The sequence below is a fragment of the Lissotriton vulgaris genome, chromosome 2_1 (assembly GCF_964263255.1).
Source record: "Lissotriton vulgaris chromosome 2_1, aLisVul1.2, whole genome shotgun sequence".
Lineage (NCBI taxonomy): Eukaryota > Metazoa > Chordata > Amphibia > Caudata > Salamandridae > Lissotriton > Lissotriton vulgaris.
The window spans coordinates 1224329641-1224348741 of NC_141687.1; the positions used below are offsets into that span (position 1 = coordinate 1224329641).

At 46.1% G+C, this 19101-nt stretch overlaps 1 protein-coding gene across 1 annotated transcript in view; it reads right to left on the reverse strand.

Moving 5' to 3' along the window:
• Positions 1-19101, reverse strand: part of NCAPD3 (non-SMC condensin II complex subunit D3) — a 1036822-nt gene that overhangs the window by 715997 nt on the left and 301724 nt on the right. The window lies entirely within an intron of this gene.

Genomic DNA, 19101 nt, shown 5'->3' on the forward strand with positions numbered 1-19101 from the left:
TATTTTATGCATCTAGTCAACTTCTCCTGGTTATTTTGTTTAATGCTACAAATACCCTTTTTGACTTGATTCTTTACTGGTTTTTCAGTGCTTCCTATTTTTATTCTGCTCACTCTCGCTCTCTTAGTTTTTGGGGACTTTGATTTTGGCACCACTCTGCCCATACTTTTTCTTTGTATGCTTTTTCTGAAGGATCTCCCCTGTCTTAATAAAGCGTGTCTAGTATAACCGCTCCTTCTTTTTACCAACATCGGCCATCTTGAAATGTATACATCATGGTTGGCTGATGGGGGTTCTATATTCCCGATCTCCTCACCCCCCCCCCCCCTCACAGTTCGGGTTATATGCTCTGGGTCAGGGACAGGTCTTAACATTAAAGGCATGTGGCCCCTAATTCCTTGTAGTTCCCCCTGAATTTTAGAAAGGTACGAGTTCTGTGTTTTTAAAATGTCACGATTTAGCATTGTAACTTCCAAGATCCCTTGGAGTGCTTTTTGCAACAATAACATCAATTCCAGCATTGAAGAGGCCGAAGTTGTAGAAGATTCGGAGTTAAGCTGTAGGGATTGATTTAAGTCATTAGTGCCCTTGGACCCTGTAATGTGCTCATCATACCCTTCATGTCCCTTCAAACATCCGTCCAAGGCAGAACCATCTTTCTCCTCTTGCCTTAGATCTTAACTATTTTTTTCCTTAGGGTCATGGAGTAAGGACAACCTTGGAGATGAAAATAGTCGGGGTGACATTACTGGTCCATTAGAAGCTATTAAAGACTGTAGGGATTGATTGATTAGATATGCAGAGTCCATCATTTGTTCGTCAAATATAAGGGAGGAACCTTCCTTCCATGGTTCTTCCCCGGCTGTTTCAGGATCAGATGCAAGGGGCTTGATTGGTGAAAAAACCCTTTTAAAGTGCTTTCCCACAAAGCCTTTCAGGGAGTTTGATGCTATACCCTGCTTTCGTCCCACTTGCGGTGGCTCCTTGGGTATTTTCTCTTTTTTCTTCTGTATACGTTTAGATTTTTGTTTTGTCCCTGGGCGCGCTGGGCTTCCTCCCGAAGCGTTTTGATCCATAGGGGGGTCTTTTAATGACTTTGTCTGTCCCAGTGCGCTTTTATTCTTCCTTGGAGCCATCACTTAAGCTCTTGGACTTAAAAATTGCTACTTCTCTATACCCTAACTGTCCCAACCCCTTATTTCTAAACAGTCCTCAGGACAGGGGTGGCCAGTTAAAGTATTAAAATAAAAGAAATAAAAAGAAAAGGGAGGAAAATAAAAAACCTCCCTTCTTCCCCACTTACCTCTGTTGTGCTTTGTGCGTATGCCTGCGCCGTGCCCTTACCTACTTGGACTTAGGAGGCCCTTCTAGAACGAAATTCCTCTTTACTACGAATCTTGCAGTTTTTCACTTTATTTTGTGGTGCTCCTGCCACATGCACGCCCACCGCCACCCGCTTTGTCCCTTGCCTCTCCTTGCTTCTCCAAAAGCCTGGGACTCTAGGCCAATTAATACTGGGTCTCGTACCTTGTGCCGTATACCTTGTGCCTTCCCCCGGTGCAATCCGGCTTCAGGCGTCTCTTCCTGCCTCTCTGCTTATCCCAGATGCCGGGGTTCACAAAAAGGGGGGACCAGAGGTCGCGGTGCCGGGTGGTGGGTCGAGTCTCACACCTCTTCCTGAATTTCACTTATCGCATGTACCGGGTGTCACGGGCCGGGGTGGCCGGGTGGCGGGTCGGGTGGCAGGTTGAATCTCGCGTCTCTCGATCGCGTTGCGTCGAGGTCACGAGGGGGTTACGCTGTACGCAGCACGCACAACAGCATCTCAAAGTGGTAGCTGCGGAAAGCAACCATCAGGCCTATCTTGAAGTAGTGTAAAGCAGCTTGTTTTACCAGTTTAATCTGTATTGTACGTTAAATGAAAAAGAGCCACACTGCATTTATATAAAAATACTTCTATTTATTACACAACACTCACTAATGAACAAGTTACTTAACTTCGGTACATCATTATCTGGTAGAGACTATATAGCTGTAGATTCCTTACCTAACCCAGAGATAGCAACACAATACGTGTCAACTGACCATGAAAATTATATTAAGAGTCAAAAATAACAATAATAGAACAGAGTTGCACAACAAACTATATCGTTTTTTAAACAAAATAAGGACATAACATGGATTTATATGTATATCTATGTTCATTGATATCAACAGAATATTGGTCAAGTGATACTATATTGAAACATCTATTAAATTATTGAAATGTATGGTCTTTTAGTATGAGTGGGTATCATTGATTTGAATTGTGAGGATATGGATGTGTGTATTGTTGGTTCTGATTTGGAGTATGTAGGGAGCTCAGATAATATCTGAATATATTTGTGAAATTGAATCAACCTAAAATCTCATTCACATGTATTTTGAAAATAAATTATAAACAATTTGCCGGAATTATGGCTTTAAATATTTAAGGAATGTTCCTCTTTTTAAATCTATAGGAGAAGCTACTGTTTGTGTTTTACTCTTTATATACCTTAGTACCATATACTAGGGACTTACATGGGTACACTAGTAGCCAATTGTGGATGTACAAAAGTACTTATCCTGGTCAATTTAGGGAGAAACCACAGTGACTGGGGTCCTGATTAGCAGGATCCCAGTCAGACTAGGTCAAGAGGCTGTTTTTTGGCCAGAGCGTAGCAAGTTTGAATGTAGACAACGATCCATTGCGAGGGAGTCCTCCTCTGCACTGCATGACCTTCCCTTGATCCAACGTACCCCACAAAGAGTGTCATCCACCCAGAACTCTTTAGTGCAATCAATGAAGAGGGACAATGCTCTTTTTAGATTCAGACAGTGGATTCACTCCTCTTCCTTACAGGGATGCGTCAGCGCATAGAACGTGGGCAAGATGACAGATTGCCCCATGTGGAAAGGTGTTACCACTTTAGGAAGGAAAGAATCTAGTGCAAAGCATTGAGTTATCACAGAATATTATCAGGTAAGGAGGATTGGATAGTAAAGACTGCAATTCACTCACCCTCCTTGCAGATGTGATTGCCACTAAAAAGGCTGTTTTGATGGCCGGAAGGGGCAATTGTGCAGAGGTTCAAATGGAGCACATCAGGAAGTTGAGAACCAAATTAAGGTCCCACTGAAGTATAATGAAAGGGTAATCCATTTACAGTGGGGGATTTAAATAATGAGGGTTGGTCTGGCAGCCGCAGAAAAGCTGAAAAGTACTCTTTTCAAAGTGCCCAGAGCCTTGCAGTAAAAGGGTTCAAATAAAACATAATATTAGAAAGGGAAGCAGAAAGAGGGTCAATACACTTTCCTGTACAATATAGCAAAAAATGTTTCCATCGGTAGGCGCATATAGACCTGTCAAAATAACATTACAGACTTCAGGAGGAAGATTGAATGCTATCAACTGTCACTGATCAATCTCCACACAAGAAGGCGTACAGTTGACAGGTTTGGGTGGAGGACCCTACCCTCCAGCGGCGACAGAAGGTACTCCAGAAGGGACAGCCTGATCAGAGGATCGATGCTCATGCTAAGAAGATCAAGATACCACACTCTCTGCGCCCAGTCCAGAGCCACAAAAATGACATGGGCCCGGTCGTTCCTGATCTTCTTGAGAACTCTAGCCAGAAGTAGTATGGGCTGAAAGGCGTACAGGAGGCCTGAGCTTGGATTAAAAGTGTTTCCGAGTGAGAGCAGCCTTGAAAACTCCAGCACATAAAACTGCTGACATTAAGCAATGTCTGCAGAGGCGAACCGTTCTAACCATGGATCTCTCCACTGTTGAAAGAGATCTTGCACCACCTCGGGGTGGAGACGTCATTCGTGATCCACTAGGCATCGATTGCTGAGTTAGTCAGCCCTAGCATTCAGGGAACATGCCAGGTGTTGAACCGACAGGAATATGCCCTACTGTTACAGCCATGTCCAGAGATGCAGGGCCTCTGACAAAGTTCACAACCCCACTCTGCCCTGTTTTTCGCAGTACCACATGAAGGTGGTGTTTTCTGAACACTTGTACTAGCCTTACTTTGATGGAGGGTAGAAATGTTTTTAATGCCAATCGGATTGATCGGAGCTCCAGCATGTTGATGTGGAGTCCAGAAGACCTGAGTCTTCTGATCTCCACATCTCCCAGATGACAACCCATCCGAGAAGTGACACATCTGTCTCTACTGTGAGATCTGGTTGAAAAAGGGAGATGGGTCCGCCTCGGAGCCCACTGTGGTTCATTACCCAAAACTGCAGGTCTCACACAGTTCCCTTCAAGCTCTTGACCAGGTTAGAGAGATGTCCCTGACTTTGCGCCCACTAGAACTTAGGGTCCCACTGCAGAGCTCACATATGTGTCACATGCAGGAGGCCATGAGTACCAGCAGACTCAGTCATTCTCACAGAAATCCAGGATAGAGGGTGAAACATCTGTATCATAGACTGAATATCCTGGACTCGCCATTCAGGAGGATAGGCTTGAAATTGCACTGTCCAGAACAGCTCCAATTAAAAGGAGCATTGGAGAGGGAGTCAGGTGTGACTTTGTGGAGTTGATTGAACCCAAGCAAATACAGGAGGTACGCCATAGTCTGGAGGTGCGACCCCACATTTAATAGCCAGTTGTTGAGATAGGGTGGAAGACTGGCATCCCTGATCTTCACAGTTGAGCTGCAATCACCTCCATCACCTTGGTGACCACCCGAGGGCCCCTGGTAAGGCCAAAGGAGGAGTAAAGTGAACTGAAAATGCTCATAACCCACCGTAAACCGCAGGTAGCGCCAATGGGCAGGCAGGACGGGAATGTGAAAATGGGCATACTGCAAGTCCAGCGCTACCATCCGTCTCCTGGGTCCAGGGCACATAGGACCTGAGCTAAAGTGAGCATCTTCAATTTTTCCTTTTTGAGGAAGTAGTTGAGGGTTCATAGGTCTAGGATAGGACAAAGGCTGTTGTCCTTTTTCTGCACCAGAAAGGAGCAGGAACCGCAATCACAGCCTACTTCTTGCTCCGGAAACATCTCTATGGTTCCTTTGACCAAGAGAGCCATGATTTTCTTCCAAAGTAAAATCAAATGATCCTTGGAGGTTGTGGAACTTGAGCGGTCTTGTGGCTGGGGTATGGCCGACACGGCTGAAAGCCCCTTCAGTGGCGAAAGGCAAACTGGGGACATGTGGCCACAAAGATATCCAAGGACTTAGCCGTAGCCCCTGGGTCCTTAAAGAGCTCCAGCGCCATATCTGTCTTGTCTCTAAAGAGGGCATGACCATGAGAGAAGCCTGAACATCCTTTGAAAAGCAAGAAGTTCTCAATTAGGCATGGTGTTGAACAGCCACCATCGATGAAATTGCTCTGCCCAGCGAGTCGGCTGTGTCAAGACAACAAAAGATGGCGAACTGTGCTGCATCTCTCCCGTCTGACATCGCTTGGGAGAGGACAGCCCGTGCCTCCTCCGGAACCTGTGACAATTTCGCAACCATTTCCCGCAGGGAGTGGTAATAACTGCCCAATAAGTGTACAGTGTTCACCAAACGCAATGCAAGGCTGGTATAAGAAAATATGTTCTTACCTCAATTATCCAGCAACTTTGATTCTCTGTCCAGGGAAGCAGAAGGGGAACGCACCATGGTTGGTAAAGGCTTGAACCACCAAGCTCTCTGGGGTAGGGTGGTTGGTGAGTAAGATTTCAGGCACAGGAGCCCCTGTGATGGGTTTGGACCAGGTACTTATTAGGACATCTGTAAGGGCCTCATTGAAGAGTAGCAAGGGTTCTGAAGAGGAGACACCTGGTTGCAAGACCTATAGTAGAGATATTAGTCTTGACCGTCACCGAAGGGGGCTGAAGGTCCAGGACCTCAGCCACCCTTCACACGACCATAGCAAATGATACTTCCTCCTCCGTAGCCATGGTAGGGGGAGAAAGCATACCAGAATCTGGAGAGGTGTCCAGTCCACCGGCCTCAACTCATCACACCAGTCCATTTCATGATAAGGCTAGTCTTCTAAAAGGTCCAGTGACGCCCTCCCAAACTTCTTCCACTTCTAGCCCTTCGGAATAAGGCTCAGGAAATGACTTAAGACCTGGAGATTCTGTAGTCGCCAGTATCGGCGTTGATCGACGAGGAACCGGCTCTGGGTCGTCAGGAATCAGAATGAGGCTGACATCAGCGACGTCGGAGCATTGGCATTGTGGCCGGCGTTAGGGAGAGGTCGCAATAGCACAACTGGCATTGGACCGGATCCTTGGCGGAACATCGGAGCCGCCAGTGTGGAACACAATGGAGCTCCCTCCAAGCCTACGGGGTCCTAAGGCACACCAGTAGGGTCAGGCCGCCCAAATATGAGGCACATGGTGTCATAAAACTCTTTAAGATGGGCGGGAGTTGCTCTGGCTCTCGGAAAGGCAAAGAAGCGCAGAGCTGAGCCAGGTGCAAATTCTGAAGAATGAGGCCTAGAACGAGAGGCTCGTCCTTCGCATCAGCTGACGAACAAGGAGAATTTGATGCATGCTTCGACTTCTTGTGTTTATGCTTCTTACATGACCCATGCGACGACTGAGTGGGAGGACGAGGACTTGGGACTCCCGGGGGGTGCTTGGAACATCTTCTCCACCTGGACTGTTAACGAGACCTCCTAGGAGTCAGGCAACATGGTGTTGCGTGCCGGGCCGCAAGTAACTTTAGAGACCGCTCCCTCAAAGCTTTGGGAGCCATAGCCCAGCATTTGGTGCATGCCTTCGAGTTGTGGTCATGCTCCAGAGGCAAACTAGGTGTGGATCGGTTACAGACATGGCGCAGTGACAGGCGCCGCACAGTTTGAATCCAAAAGTCATCCTAGGCATGATGGAAAATGTCTACACACTAAAAAAGGAGGGGGGTGGTAAAACGTTAAAAAAGCCTGTCAAAAAGTGACAGAGGGTTGCTGTCTTCACAGATCAGCGCTTGACTGGTGTGGTAAGAAAGGAACTGAAGTCAGTGCGCTAAGGTGGCACCTATATAGGTGACATGGTCACTTCCGGCACGGACGCCGACATCACGCAGAGCTGACTGAAGCCTACAACTACCAGCCTGCAGGGGTACTGTTCGAAGAACAATCTTAAAGATCCAGTCTGATGCCTGGGAAATTCAAAGGAGAGGAATCTGCAGCTAGATGTCCCCATCAGACACATGGTTTTCACTTTTGATGTACATATATTAATTAAATCAAGCAAAGCTTCTAATTTAGTAGTCTGGACTGCACAAAGGACAGCTACTTATATGTAGCTGGAGAGCTACCAGTAGCTTACGAGCTACTCATTGCAGAAGCCTGCACTAGTCTATTGTGCCCCCAGACATACGGGGCAGGGAGGTAGGAAATTCCAGACACTTCTGTGTGGTAACTGCAGATGTTTCTTTCCCTTCAAAGATGGTACCAGGTATAAAACTGGGACCTTCAGACCCACTCTTCAGTTCATTACTGGATCTGCGGAATGATTGAGGACTGCCCTGCTGCCTGTGGCCTGCTGTGTACTTAAGAGGAATGCCCTGCTGCCAAAAGTCTGCCTTTTGCCCTCAGAGGGCTGCCCTGCTAGCCCAAATCCAAAACTTGGGACTTAGAAAATGATCTGCCGAAACGTGCTATGAGAACTGAGAGGAGACCGGGACCTACCTGCTCGCTGATCGGCTCAAGTTTACCAGCTGGTCAATCTGACTTTGAGGAAGCTCCCTTTACATTCTTCTCCGCAGCAGAATACCCTGTTCAGCGGCTCCCCGCTGAACGGTTATCTGGCCTCATGAAGCCCTTGTCGGCTTCGGCCTGCAGCTTAATCTCACTTGACATCTTCAACTTCTAAAAAAGAGACTATGTCTGAAAGTAGAATTCTTCACCGCAACAATATCGAGCGGCCCATCAACGACTCCACCTATGGCCCTTCCGGCTGCAATGCCCCAATGAACTTTTCGTTCTCAGACATTTTTCTTCTAAATTTTTTCTAAGAACAAAGGTAAGCGGAGGTCAATTCATGTACACATAACACAACACACAATGTTTTGAGGAGGGCCCGAGGGCTAGTTTAACGACCACTGAGGTACATGCCCCACACAGTAATACCTAAACAACCAAAGGTACCCAGTAGTCAAGGGAGTCTGTCACCCAGAACCACACCGTAGATGCAGTGCAGATAACACCCAGAGGAACAAAATAATGAGTGCAGACAAGGCCAAGCTAGGACTCAAGGGCAAATGGAAAAAATTCCCATCAGAGGCCACACTGTACCGCCCTCGTTGTACATCATTTGGGATCTCCCAGCCCAGGAGACTTAACACAGCGGCTGGCAGACATTACCAGTGCCGAGGTTAAAATGTGGGAGGGTGGTAACACATGAAAATACGTGGCAACTGAAAAAGCAGTGTAGGGTGAAAAAGAGTGGAAAGTGAGTATTAAAATTAGGTGAGCTGGGTAGAAGGTCAGAGTTTATTAGTTTCTCCCAGTCCCCAAGGCTAAAAAGAAATGTGCAAAAGGCGGTATTGGAATTAATAACCGCGTAGAGTAGTGGTCGACATGTTTCAGCATTTACGAAAGAAGTTTTCATGCATTCTTCAGGACCAAGATTTTAAAACTACTGCTTTATAGTGAAGGGTAAAAGATATCACCTGCGAGGATCAGGTTATGCTCAACCAAGGACTGATATTGCATCGCATCAGGACAAGGGATCCACAAGGGAGACAGACAGACAACAAAGATTGGGAGAAAATTAGTATTTCATTTTCCCGCGGTTTTTTGAAAATTACTCAAAACAAATCCTGCTTAGTAAGGTTGCAACTCTGTACATTTTCTATTGGTAACACTCACCCATAAATGATGGTTGAGAGGCTTCACCCCACCTGGCTGCGGCTCAGGTATGAGGAGCACCGCTCTATAGAAGGAGAATTTAAATGAAAGAAAAAGAGACAATCATCGCTCATTTCAAATCCATCGATGGTGGATGGAAGATATCTCAGAACAAAAAACTGTCTTCGCTGATTAGTTTATTAAAACGTACGCTGATTATGAAAATAGGACCTGCCGATACTCTATTGTACGTCCTATTGTGTGTGGTCTAAGGATTTGCTGGTTAGACTAAGACCTGTGACGGCGTGATCGGGATGTTAAGCTACACCGTGTACGATATTTCCATGCTAGTCAGGTGCATTCACACTGCTTACCTATCCGTCGATGTCTCCTGACAGTCATCCGAGCTGTCTGGGGGGGGCACCGATTGTGTGTCTCGCTTTGTGTTATATGCTGTTTTTACAGAAGATCGAGTCACATGGCAGTTACAGATCACGTGAGCACCGGTACTGCCGGGAGATGTAGTTCCCATGGTGTCCGGTGTTGTAGTTTCAGTTAAAACTATGGTGTGTGATCATGAATGTATCCTGATAGAGACGGGATGATCTCAATATGATTAATTAAAGAGACATCCATGGTATTGGCTCATTTAGTCCGGCTTTATCGCTATTGAGTCGGTACACCCATTTTTGTTCGATCTTAAACAGAAAGCGACTGGCATCTGGACAAGATTCAGGAATATGAGGTTGCTCTAAGACGGTCCAGTGAAACTCATTGGGACCGTGCCCTTTCTCCAGGAAATGTGCGGTCAGACGAGTGGCTTGTTTACGACATCGCACCGTACTTTTGTGCTCTTGTATCCTGGTCCTCACCTTCCTGGTGGTCATACCGACGTATTGCAGTTTACAAGGGCAGGTAATCAGGTAAATTAGATTATTGCTGTTGCAATTTGTAAACCTAGTCTGGATCCAAGGTCGGTTAGTGCCAATGTCTATACTCGTGGATTTGCAGGTTTGTGGGCATACCGTGCATGCCCCACAGGGATGATGGCCTTGGACAGGTGGTAGGTCCCACAGAGTTCCCACTTGCCTGGGTTCTTTGCTGCGTGGACGTGTATGGACTAGCTGGTCCTTGAAGTTTCTTCCTCTCTTGTAGGCGAAGAGGGGTAAAGGGATATCATCTCCGCCAGTCTTCAAAATCGACCAATGTTTCTTCACGATTTTCTGAACCTGATTGGATCTGGTATTGAAGGTATTTACGAACGTTATACGATTCGTCTTCTCCTTGGGTGGCTGGATCTCAAGCAGAGATTCGCGATTATTGTTTGATGCCCTCTTTTTGGATTTCCGTATTATTTTCTTAGGGTACTTCTTTGCAATCAACTGTTGTTCCAGATTGTTAGAATGGTTTTTGAATGCTTCTTTGTTTGAGCAGTTCCGTTGAACCCTCAAGAATTGACCGAAAGGTAAATTGTCTCTCAGGGCGCATGGATGACAGCTGTCATATCTCAATAGGGCATTGCGCGCCATGGGTTTACGGTATAGTTCAGATTCCAGACAGTTTGGAGTTACATTAATTCTCAAGTCCAGGAAGGCCAGTGATGTGTGACTGGATTCGATGGTGAACCTCAGAAATGCGTTTCTGTTGTTGAGCCAAGTATGGAAGGATAGGAGATGTTCTTCAGTCCCCCGCCAGACCACCAAAATATCATCAATGTAGCGCTTCCATACATGTAAGGACTGTAGGTATGGATTCGCTGGTGTGAAGACATCTTGTTGTTCAAAGTTATGGACATACAAATTCGCTAAGCTCGGCGCAAAGACACTACCCATGCTTGTCCCAGATGTTTGCAGGTAGGTAGTGTCTTCAAAGCGGAAATAGTTTTCTTTCATGGCAATTTCTGCAAGTGTCATGATGAATCGTACTGGTGTGATTGATTGGTGGTCACTTTGCTCGAGAAGATTTCCTACAACCTCCAAAGTCTCGGTCTGCGGGATGGAGGTGTAGAGTGACTCTACATCAAATGACACGAGTATGTCAGTTTCACTGTTAAACAGTATGGTAGGAAGGAGTCTCAAAACGTCTTTGGTGTCCTGGAGGTATGTAGGCATGGCCTTCACCATGGGGTTGAGGAAGTGGCCCTCCTCAAAACATTGTGTGTTGTGTGTTATGTGAACAGTACAGCTTAGGCTGTGGGCCCCTTATTCACTTTAGGAGACCCACTTTGGTCTTCACCATGGGGTTGAGGAAGTGGTCCACAAAGATCGACAAAGGCTCGAGTACCGACCCGATTCCTGAAATTATTGGCCTTCCCGGTGGCGGTCTTTGTGGCTTATGGACCTTAGGTAGGCAGTAGAAGTAGGGTATAGTCGGGTGATTAGTCATGAGGAATTGTCCCTCTTGTGGAGTGATCCAACTTTCAGCTGTTGCTTCTTCTACCAGATTGGCAATTTTCATTCTCAATCTTTCAGTGGGATCTTCATTCAAGGGCTGGTAAGATCTGCGATCTCCTAGTTGTCTGAGACACTCATTCCTGTATGTTTCAGTGTCTTGGATCACAATGGCTCCGCCTTTATCGGCCGGTTTAATAATGATTTGTTCATTAGAAGCTAGTGATCGTAGAGCCGATTGTTCGTCTCTTGACAAATTCATGAAGGATCTGTTGTTGGTTTGGTAGAGGTGCTTGATGTCATTCTCTACTGCCGTTTCAAAGGTCAGGACCTTAGATGGTAGACCAACAACTGGTGGGTTGAACGTGGAGGGTTTTTTTTAAACCTGTGTTTTTGTCCAGCTCGATGGAGTCAGTGTTTGCAGGTTTCAAGAAAAAGTAATGTAACCTTATTTTCCAGAACAATTTTGCCAGTTCCACCTGTGCTAGGAAGGGGTCTCCTTTCTGAGTTGTTACGAAGCCCAAACCTTTATTCAGAACACATTCTTCTTTGGGTGACAGGGTGTGGGAGCTGAGGTTCATTACGAGGCTGTTGTGTTGCTCGTCCCTGCGGTTTCTTGTGGGACTTTCTTCCCGCTCCGGAGGTCCATCCTGGATTGCGGCGTCGTATTCCAATGCACTTGGGGTGTTGAGCCTTGTCTCTTCCTCCCTCTGCCTCGATTCTGGCCGAACCCTAAAAAAGGAAAAGCTCCAGGGCCTTGTTGTGGTTGAGGTTGGCCATACGGGCCCATCTGAGGAGGATATGGTGCTCCAAACATCCATGGGTTGGCTGGCCACCAGGGTTGGAAGCCATTGAAGTTTTGTGGATGTTGTCCACCTCTCCAGTTTCTGCGATTCCCACGCCCTCTCGGAGTGTTGTTCATGGATCCATTGTTCGAAGAATCTGAATCACTCGATGCTCCATCTGAGCTGGAAGTTCCATATGTAGAGCCAGTTTTCTTGCCACCTCGGTTGAATGTGGGTGCTGTGTATGACTCACTGGTGTAGGGATATACTTTTTCGGTTGAGAATTTGGCAAGGTCTTTTTTGAATTTCTCTAATTTAGTGGAAAGAATCGATTCTTTGAAATCCTTATTAGTTTTATCACTGTCATCTTGTCCCTTCTTGAATTGGCCGCTTTTTAATGTTGTTTTTATCTGGCCCTCTAAGACTTGAATTTCAATGAGTATGTCATCTGCTACTCTTTTTGCAGTCTTAATTATAAGGACCAGCCAGTCTCTTGTACATCTCCACGCAATCATCGACCAGTCCTTGAGGAAACCTTTGTCATCAAGGAATAGTCGTGGTGCGTTGTTGACAATGAGTCCAGAGGGTGCGCAATTGCCACGGAGATATTGGGCCATGACGATACCATGGACTGTAGTCCTAGTATGTGATTTCTTAAGGACCAGAACTTTCGCCCAACCGTCGTCATTAGTTGTTACTGGGGCTGGGATGTTATCTATGAGACTTGGATTCTCATCTAAGATGTTTTGGATTTCATCACTTTCGAAGGCTAAGCCCCAGTTGGTGGCCATAGCTAGCGTACTGTAGGGGAATCAGCAAAGACAGAAAAAGTTCAGAAGAAAGCAACGAAAGGCAAGCTTTCATCAATTCTAGAAGACCAAAGTGGGTCTCCTAAAGTGAATAAGGGGCCCACAGCCTAAGCTGTACTGTTCACATAACACACAACACACAATGTTTTGAGGAGGGCCACTCCCTCAACCCCATGGTGAAGGCCATGCCTACATACCTCCAGGACACCAAAGGCGTTTTGAGACTCCTTCCTACCATACTGTTTAACAGTGAAACTGACATACTCGTGTCATTTGATGTAGAGTCACTCTACACCTCCATCCCGCAGACCGAGACTTTGGAGGTTGTAGGAAATCTTCTCGAGCAAAGTGACCACCAATCAATCACACCAGTACGATTCATCATGACACTTGCAGAAATTGCCATGAAAGAAAACTATTTCCGCTTTGAAGACACTACCTACCTGCAAACATCTGGGACAAGCATGGGTAGTGTCTTTGCGCCGAGCTTAGCGAATTTGTATGTCCATAACTTTGAACAACAAGATGTCTTCACACCAGCGAATCCATACCTACAGTCCTTACATGTATGGAAGCGCTACATTGATGATATTTTGGTGGTCTGGCGGGGGACTGAAGAACATCTCCTATCCTTCCATACTTGGCTCAACAACAGAAACGCATTTCTGAGGTTCACCATCGAATCCAGTCACACATCACTGGCCTTCCTGGACTTGAGAATTAATGTAACTCCAAACGGTCTGGAATCTGAACTATACCGTAAACCCATGGCGCGCAATGCCCTATTGAGATATGACAGCTGTCATCCACGCGCCCTGAGAGACAATTTACCTTTCGGTCAATTCTTGAGGGTTCAACGGAACTGCTCAAACAAAGAAGCATTCAAAAACCATTCTAACAATCTGGAACAACAGTTGATTGCAAAGAAGTACCCTAAGAAAATAATACGGAAATCCAAAAAGAGGGCATCAAACAATAATCGCGAATCTCTGCTTGAGATCCAGCCACCCAAGGAGAAGACGAATCGTATAACGTTCGTAAATACCTTCAATACCAGATCCAATCAGGTTCAGAAAATCGTGAAGAAACATTGGTCGATTTTGAAGACTGGTGGAGATGATATCCCTTTACCCCTCTTCGCCTACAAGAGAGGAAGAAACTTCAAGGACCAGCTAGTCCATACACGTCCACGCAGCAAAGAACCCAGGCAAGTGGGAACTCTGTGGGACCTACCACCTGTCCAAGGCCATCATCCCTGTGGGGCATGCACGGTATGCCCACAAACCTGCAAATCCACGAGTATAGACATTGGCACTAACCGACCTTGGATCCAGACTAGGTTTACAAATTGCAACAGCAATAATCTAATTTACCTGATTACCTGCCCTTGTAAACTGCAATATGTCGGTATGACCACCAGGAAGGTGAGGACAAGGATACAAGAGCACAAAAGTACGGTGCGATGTCGTAAACAAGCCACTCGTCTGACCGCACATTTCCTGGAGAAAGGGCACGGTCCCAATGAGTTTCACTGGACCGTCTTAGAGCAACCTCATATTCCTGAATCTTGTCCAGATGCCAGTCGCTTTCTGTTTAAGATCGAACAAAAATGGGTGTACCGACTCAATAGCGATAAAGCCGGACTAAATGAGCCAATACCATGGATGTCTCTTTAATTAATCATATTGAGATCATCCCGTCTCTATCAGGATACATTCATGATCACACACCATAGTTTTAACTGAAACTACAACACCGGACACCATGGGAACTACATCTCCCGGCAGTACCGGTGCTCACGTGATCTGTAACTGCCATGTGACTCGATCTTCTGTAAAAACAGCATATAACACAAAGCGAGACACACAATCGGTGCCCCCCCAGACAGCTCGGATGACTGTCAGGAGACATCGACGGATAGGTAAGCAGTGTGAATGCACCTGACTAGCATGGAAATATCGTACACGGTGTAGCTTAACATCCCGATCACGCCGTCACAGGTCTTAGTCTAACCAGCAAATCCTTAGACCACACACAATAGGACGTACAATAGAGTATCGGCAGGTCCTATTTTCATAATCAGCGTACGTTTTAATAAACTAATCAGCGAAGACAGTTTTTTGTTCTGAGATATCTTCCATCCACCATCGATGGATTTGAAATGAGCGATGATTGTCTCTTTCTCTTTCATTTAAATTCTCCTTCTATAGAGCGGTGCTCCTCATACCTGAGCCGCAGCCAGGTGGGGTGAAGCCTCTCAACCATCATTTATGGGTGAGTGTTACCAATAGAAAATGTACAGAGTTGCAACCTTACTAAGCAGGATTTGTTTTGAGTAATTTTCAAAAAAACGCGGGAAAATGAAATACTAATTTTCTCCCAATCTTTGTTGTCTGTCTGTCTCCCTTGTGGATCCCTTGTCCTGATGCGATGCAATATCAGTCCTTGGTTGAGCATAACCTGATCCTCGCAGGTGATATCTTTTACCCTTCACTATAAAGCAGTAGTTTTAAAATCTTGGTCCTGAAGAATGCATGAAAACTTCTTTCGTAAATGCTGAAACATGTCGACCACTACTCTACGCGGTTATTAATTCCAATACCGCCTTTTGCACATTTCTTTTTAGCCTTAGGGACTGGGAGAAATTAATAAACTCTGACCTTCTACCCAGCTCACTTACTTTTAATACTCACTTTCCACTCTTTTTCACCCTACACTGCTTTTTCAGTTGCCACGTATTTTCATGTGTTACCACCCTCCCACATTTTAACCTCGGCACTGGTAATGTCTGCCAGCCGCTGTGTTAAGTCTCCTGGGCTGGGAGATCCCAAATGATGTACAACGAGGGCGGTACAGTGTGGCCTCTGATGGGAATTTTTTCCATTTGCCCTTGAGTCCTAGCTTGGCCTTGTCTGCACTCATTATTTTGTTCCTCTGGGTGTTATCTGCACTGCATCTACGGTGTGGTTCTGGGTGACAGACTCCCTTGACTACTGGGTACCTTTGGTTGTTTAGGTCAATTCATGTATCCAAACCGTGCTCCCTCGTGGTCGGCCATTACCTTTGACCCTGTCCCGATCTCATGAGATAAGATGTCCATGGTTGGCGCTTTGGTCTTTTAGGTGCTATTTTTCATTTTAAACATCAAAAATTCATAACTTTGGTTCTATCAATTGTTTTTTTGTCCTTCTGGGGTCACGCTAGTCATTAAAATGCACTCTTTTTCTAAATTGGTGTGGGATTTTTCTTGTGTTCGGTTTTAACTTTATTACTGTTTAAGTGCTGCATAAATACTATACATAATTCCTCTAAATTAAGCCCGACTACGGATTAATTAAATGATTTTTGGTGGTACACCCTAACAAGGACTGCGTCCATTGCTTGAGATGGGCTTGCATCCTGGTCAATCAAAAACACAATGTCTCACACCAATGCCTTAAAAAACAAACTTTAAAAAAGAGAAAAAATTCAGGTTACCTGAGCAAAATAAGGAAATTTAACAGACTACAGCTAAAAGAGAAAAAATAACACAATCAAAATGGCCAAAATCTAGGTTTGCTATCATCCATTTTATAGGCCTCTAACAGTATGAAGGCTTAAAAATAAGCATATATGTGGACAGACCAACCCCAAAAGATGCTTTTAATTGCGTTTTAAGTGAATGACCTGGAACAAAAATTTTCTTTCACGCAAATAATCAATTGGTTAAAAAAACAGAATACCTGAAATATCCTATTCAGCCCAAAATAGAAAGTTAAGGAGATACAAGGACTAAAGCAGGGTTGTTCCAATGAGTAGCTTGCAAGCACTCTGGGTAGATCCTGTGTGTAGTCAACCAAATAAATGAAAAGCTTTTGTTTGGTTGAAAAAGATACGGTTCCAAAATTGAAAATTATGTATTTTGAAGTCAAAATAGTATATTTTCAGGATTGTGAAGCTGATGTTTGCAAGAAATAAGAGTGAGTGTGTGTTTTTTTGTTGGGTTTTTTTTTTAAGGATAATTCAGCCTACGAATGGGAGTCTTATTGCTAATGTTCTTTCTTAAGTGCCAGGGGACACTGCATATAGCACTACTGTGACAAGGAGAAACATTCAAAATTTAAATGAATAAAAATATTTGCTGATAACCGTTGTGAGAAGTTGGCCTGATATATAATGTTCACTATTCTAGTGAGCACTTTGTATCAGTCCAAGCAACCCTTATTGATGATTGGTTGTAAGTCAACCTTATAGACCAGCTATCCTAGTAGCATGGATACGAGCAGTCTTCGGGCTAAACTCTAGAGGGCGTGTTAAGCCAGCTGTTATACCATCACATATACCCCTTGAACACCAAGTGAAAGGACACCACACAAGTGTTATGAAGATAAACAGTGTATTTATTTAGATCACAACAGCCCTGTACTCTTTATGAGGACAGGGTACTAAGCACACAACAAAACTCTAACGAAAATACTTTAAGTTGCACAATTTACACAAATGCCCGAGGGGCAAGAAAAACCATATACTCTAAAAGTGGAATGCGAAATTACTAGCAGGTAAGTACTAATCTCATAGGGTTTGGAATCGCTAGGACTGGACTGCTGAACCTTCAGATTACTAGCAGGAGGCCTAGGGGACTCGGGTGCAGAGTGTGCACTCTCACGCGGGATGCGGGACAAAGTCTATGGATGCTAGAATTAAAAAGTTAGGGTTATCGGACGAATCCGACTAGGTAGAGCTGAAACGAAAAAGGATCTGGACCCTTGGATAGTGAGGCTATGCTGGGGCACCGAAATGCCGAAGTTACCTAGCCCAGGGGCTGCGGCTGCATAGGTCTGGAAAGAAGTCGGGAATCCTTGTTGCAGTCTATGGAGCCTGAAAGAAGAAGTTGCTGGCAGGCGACCAGTGAAGAGATTCGGATGGATCCAAGCCTGGTTCGAAGGTGGAAGACACCTGTAAGCAGAGGGGACCAAGTTCTGAATCACTAGCCAGTGATTAGATGGGCACCAGGATGGCACCGGCTGAAGTCACCTCGACCAGGTGAGTGGGCGACGCTGGGCTCCGCAGTCTCACGGACCAGGAGGCGTTGTCGGCGACCAGGATGGAGGTGCGAGCTGTCCCACGATGGTATCTGCTGTCGACGTCGCTGTACCCAGGATTGGGGCAACAAGTCTTGGCAAATGCAAGCCCACGCAGTGGACTCAAAATGGCGTCTGGAGTGGACCAGGAGGGTCCGGGGTGCTCCTCTTTTGGAGGGGAGCAAGAGCCAGTCTGGAGCAACAAGACCAGCAGTGTTGATGTCGTCGTTCGTCGTCGGGAAGGCCACAAGCCAGCGGGCTAGTAGCCAGACAACGCGGAGAGCAGCAAAAAGCAGAAGGGACCCACGCAGATCTGGTGGATGCTGGAGGGCTGAACTTTGGTGCTGGAGCTGCTCAGGGTTGGGGCTTCTCGGACCCCAAAGCACTCACTCGAGGATCCCTCGGCGGTCGTGCTGGGCAAGAGTCGTGCAGTCTTGAAGATGGCCGGTCCCTCGAGGTCTCGTCGCACTCACGGATCTCAGCTGAGCTGACGATGTGGGTAGAGGTCAGAGGTGCCAGGGAAGCCGGGTCTCGTCGTGCTGGTCAGTCGGATTCCGGAGGAAGGACGTGCAGCAAACCGCAATGTTCTCGGATGGTGCCCGCGGGTGCAGGGTGACTACTCCTTAGCCACAAGGGAGAAATCTTGAGAAAAAGTCGAGAGTTCCTTTCGTAGAAAGTAGTTTCAGGATTCAAAGATGATCTAATTTGGAAGGGGGCCCGCTCCTATCTTTATACTAAGAAAAGGGGCTGGCACGCGACTAGGTCCTGCCCATGGGTGGGACCAGGAAGGGGGTGGTTACACCCCTCTCCCATGCCGGACTTTTCCCAGCTCAGGGGCTGGTGTGCCCCTGGAACTGGTTCTAGCCGGCAGATGCGTAGTGAGCACCGGGGTGCCACTTGAAGTCACCTTCCTCTAAAGCCCTGCCTACCCAGGATACACAAAACCCTGTCTGGGATGGTGCTAGCACCGCCCCTGACAGGACACCCTTTGTCCAAGCTCCCCTCGCTGGAAGGACTCCCAGCTGCAGGGGGTCAGACTTGTGTCTGTGGTGGCAGCATCCATTTTGTGATGCTGAGGCTTGAGTTAACTTTAACCGGGGTTCACAGTTACATACATGTCGTGTCCCTCTAGAAGGGTGGAATGCTAACCCCGTCGCCAGAATTGGCGAGGGGTTAGTATTCCAATTCGTATGACACCTTACTCGACATGTTTTGATAAAGCGATACCAAA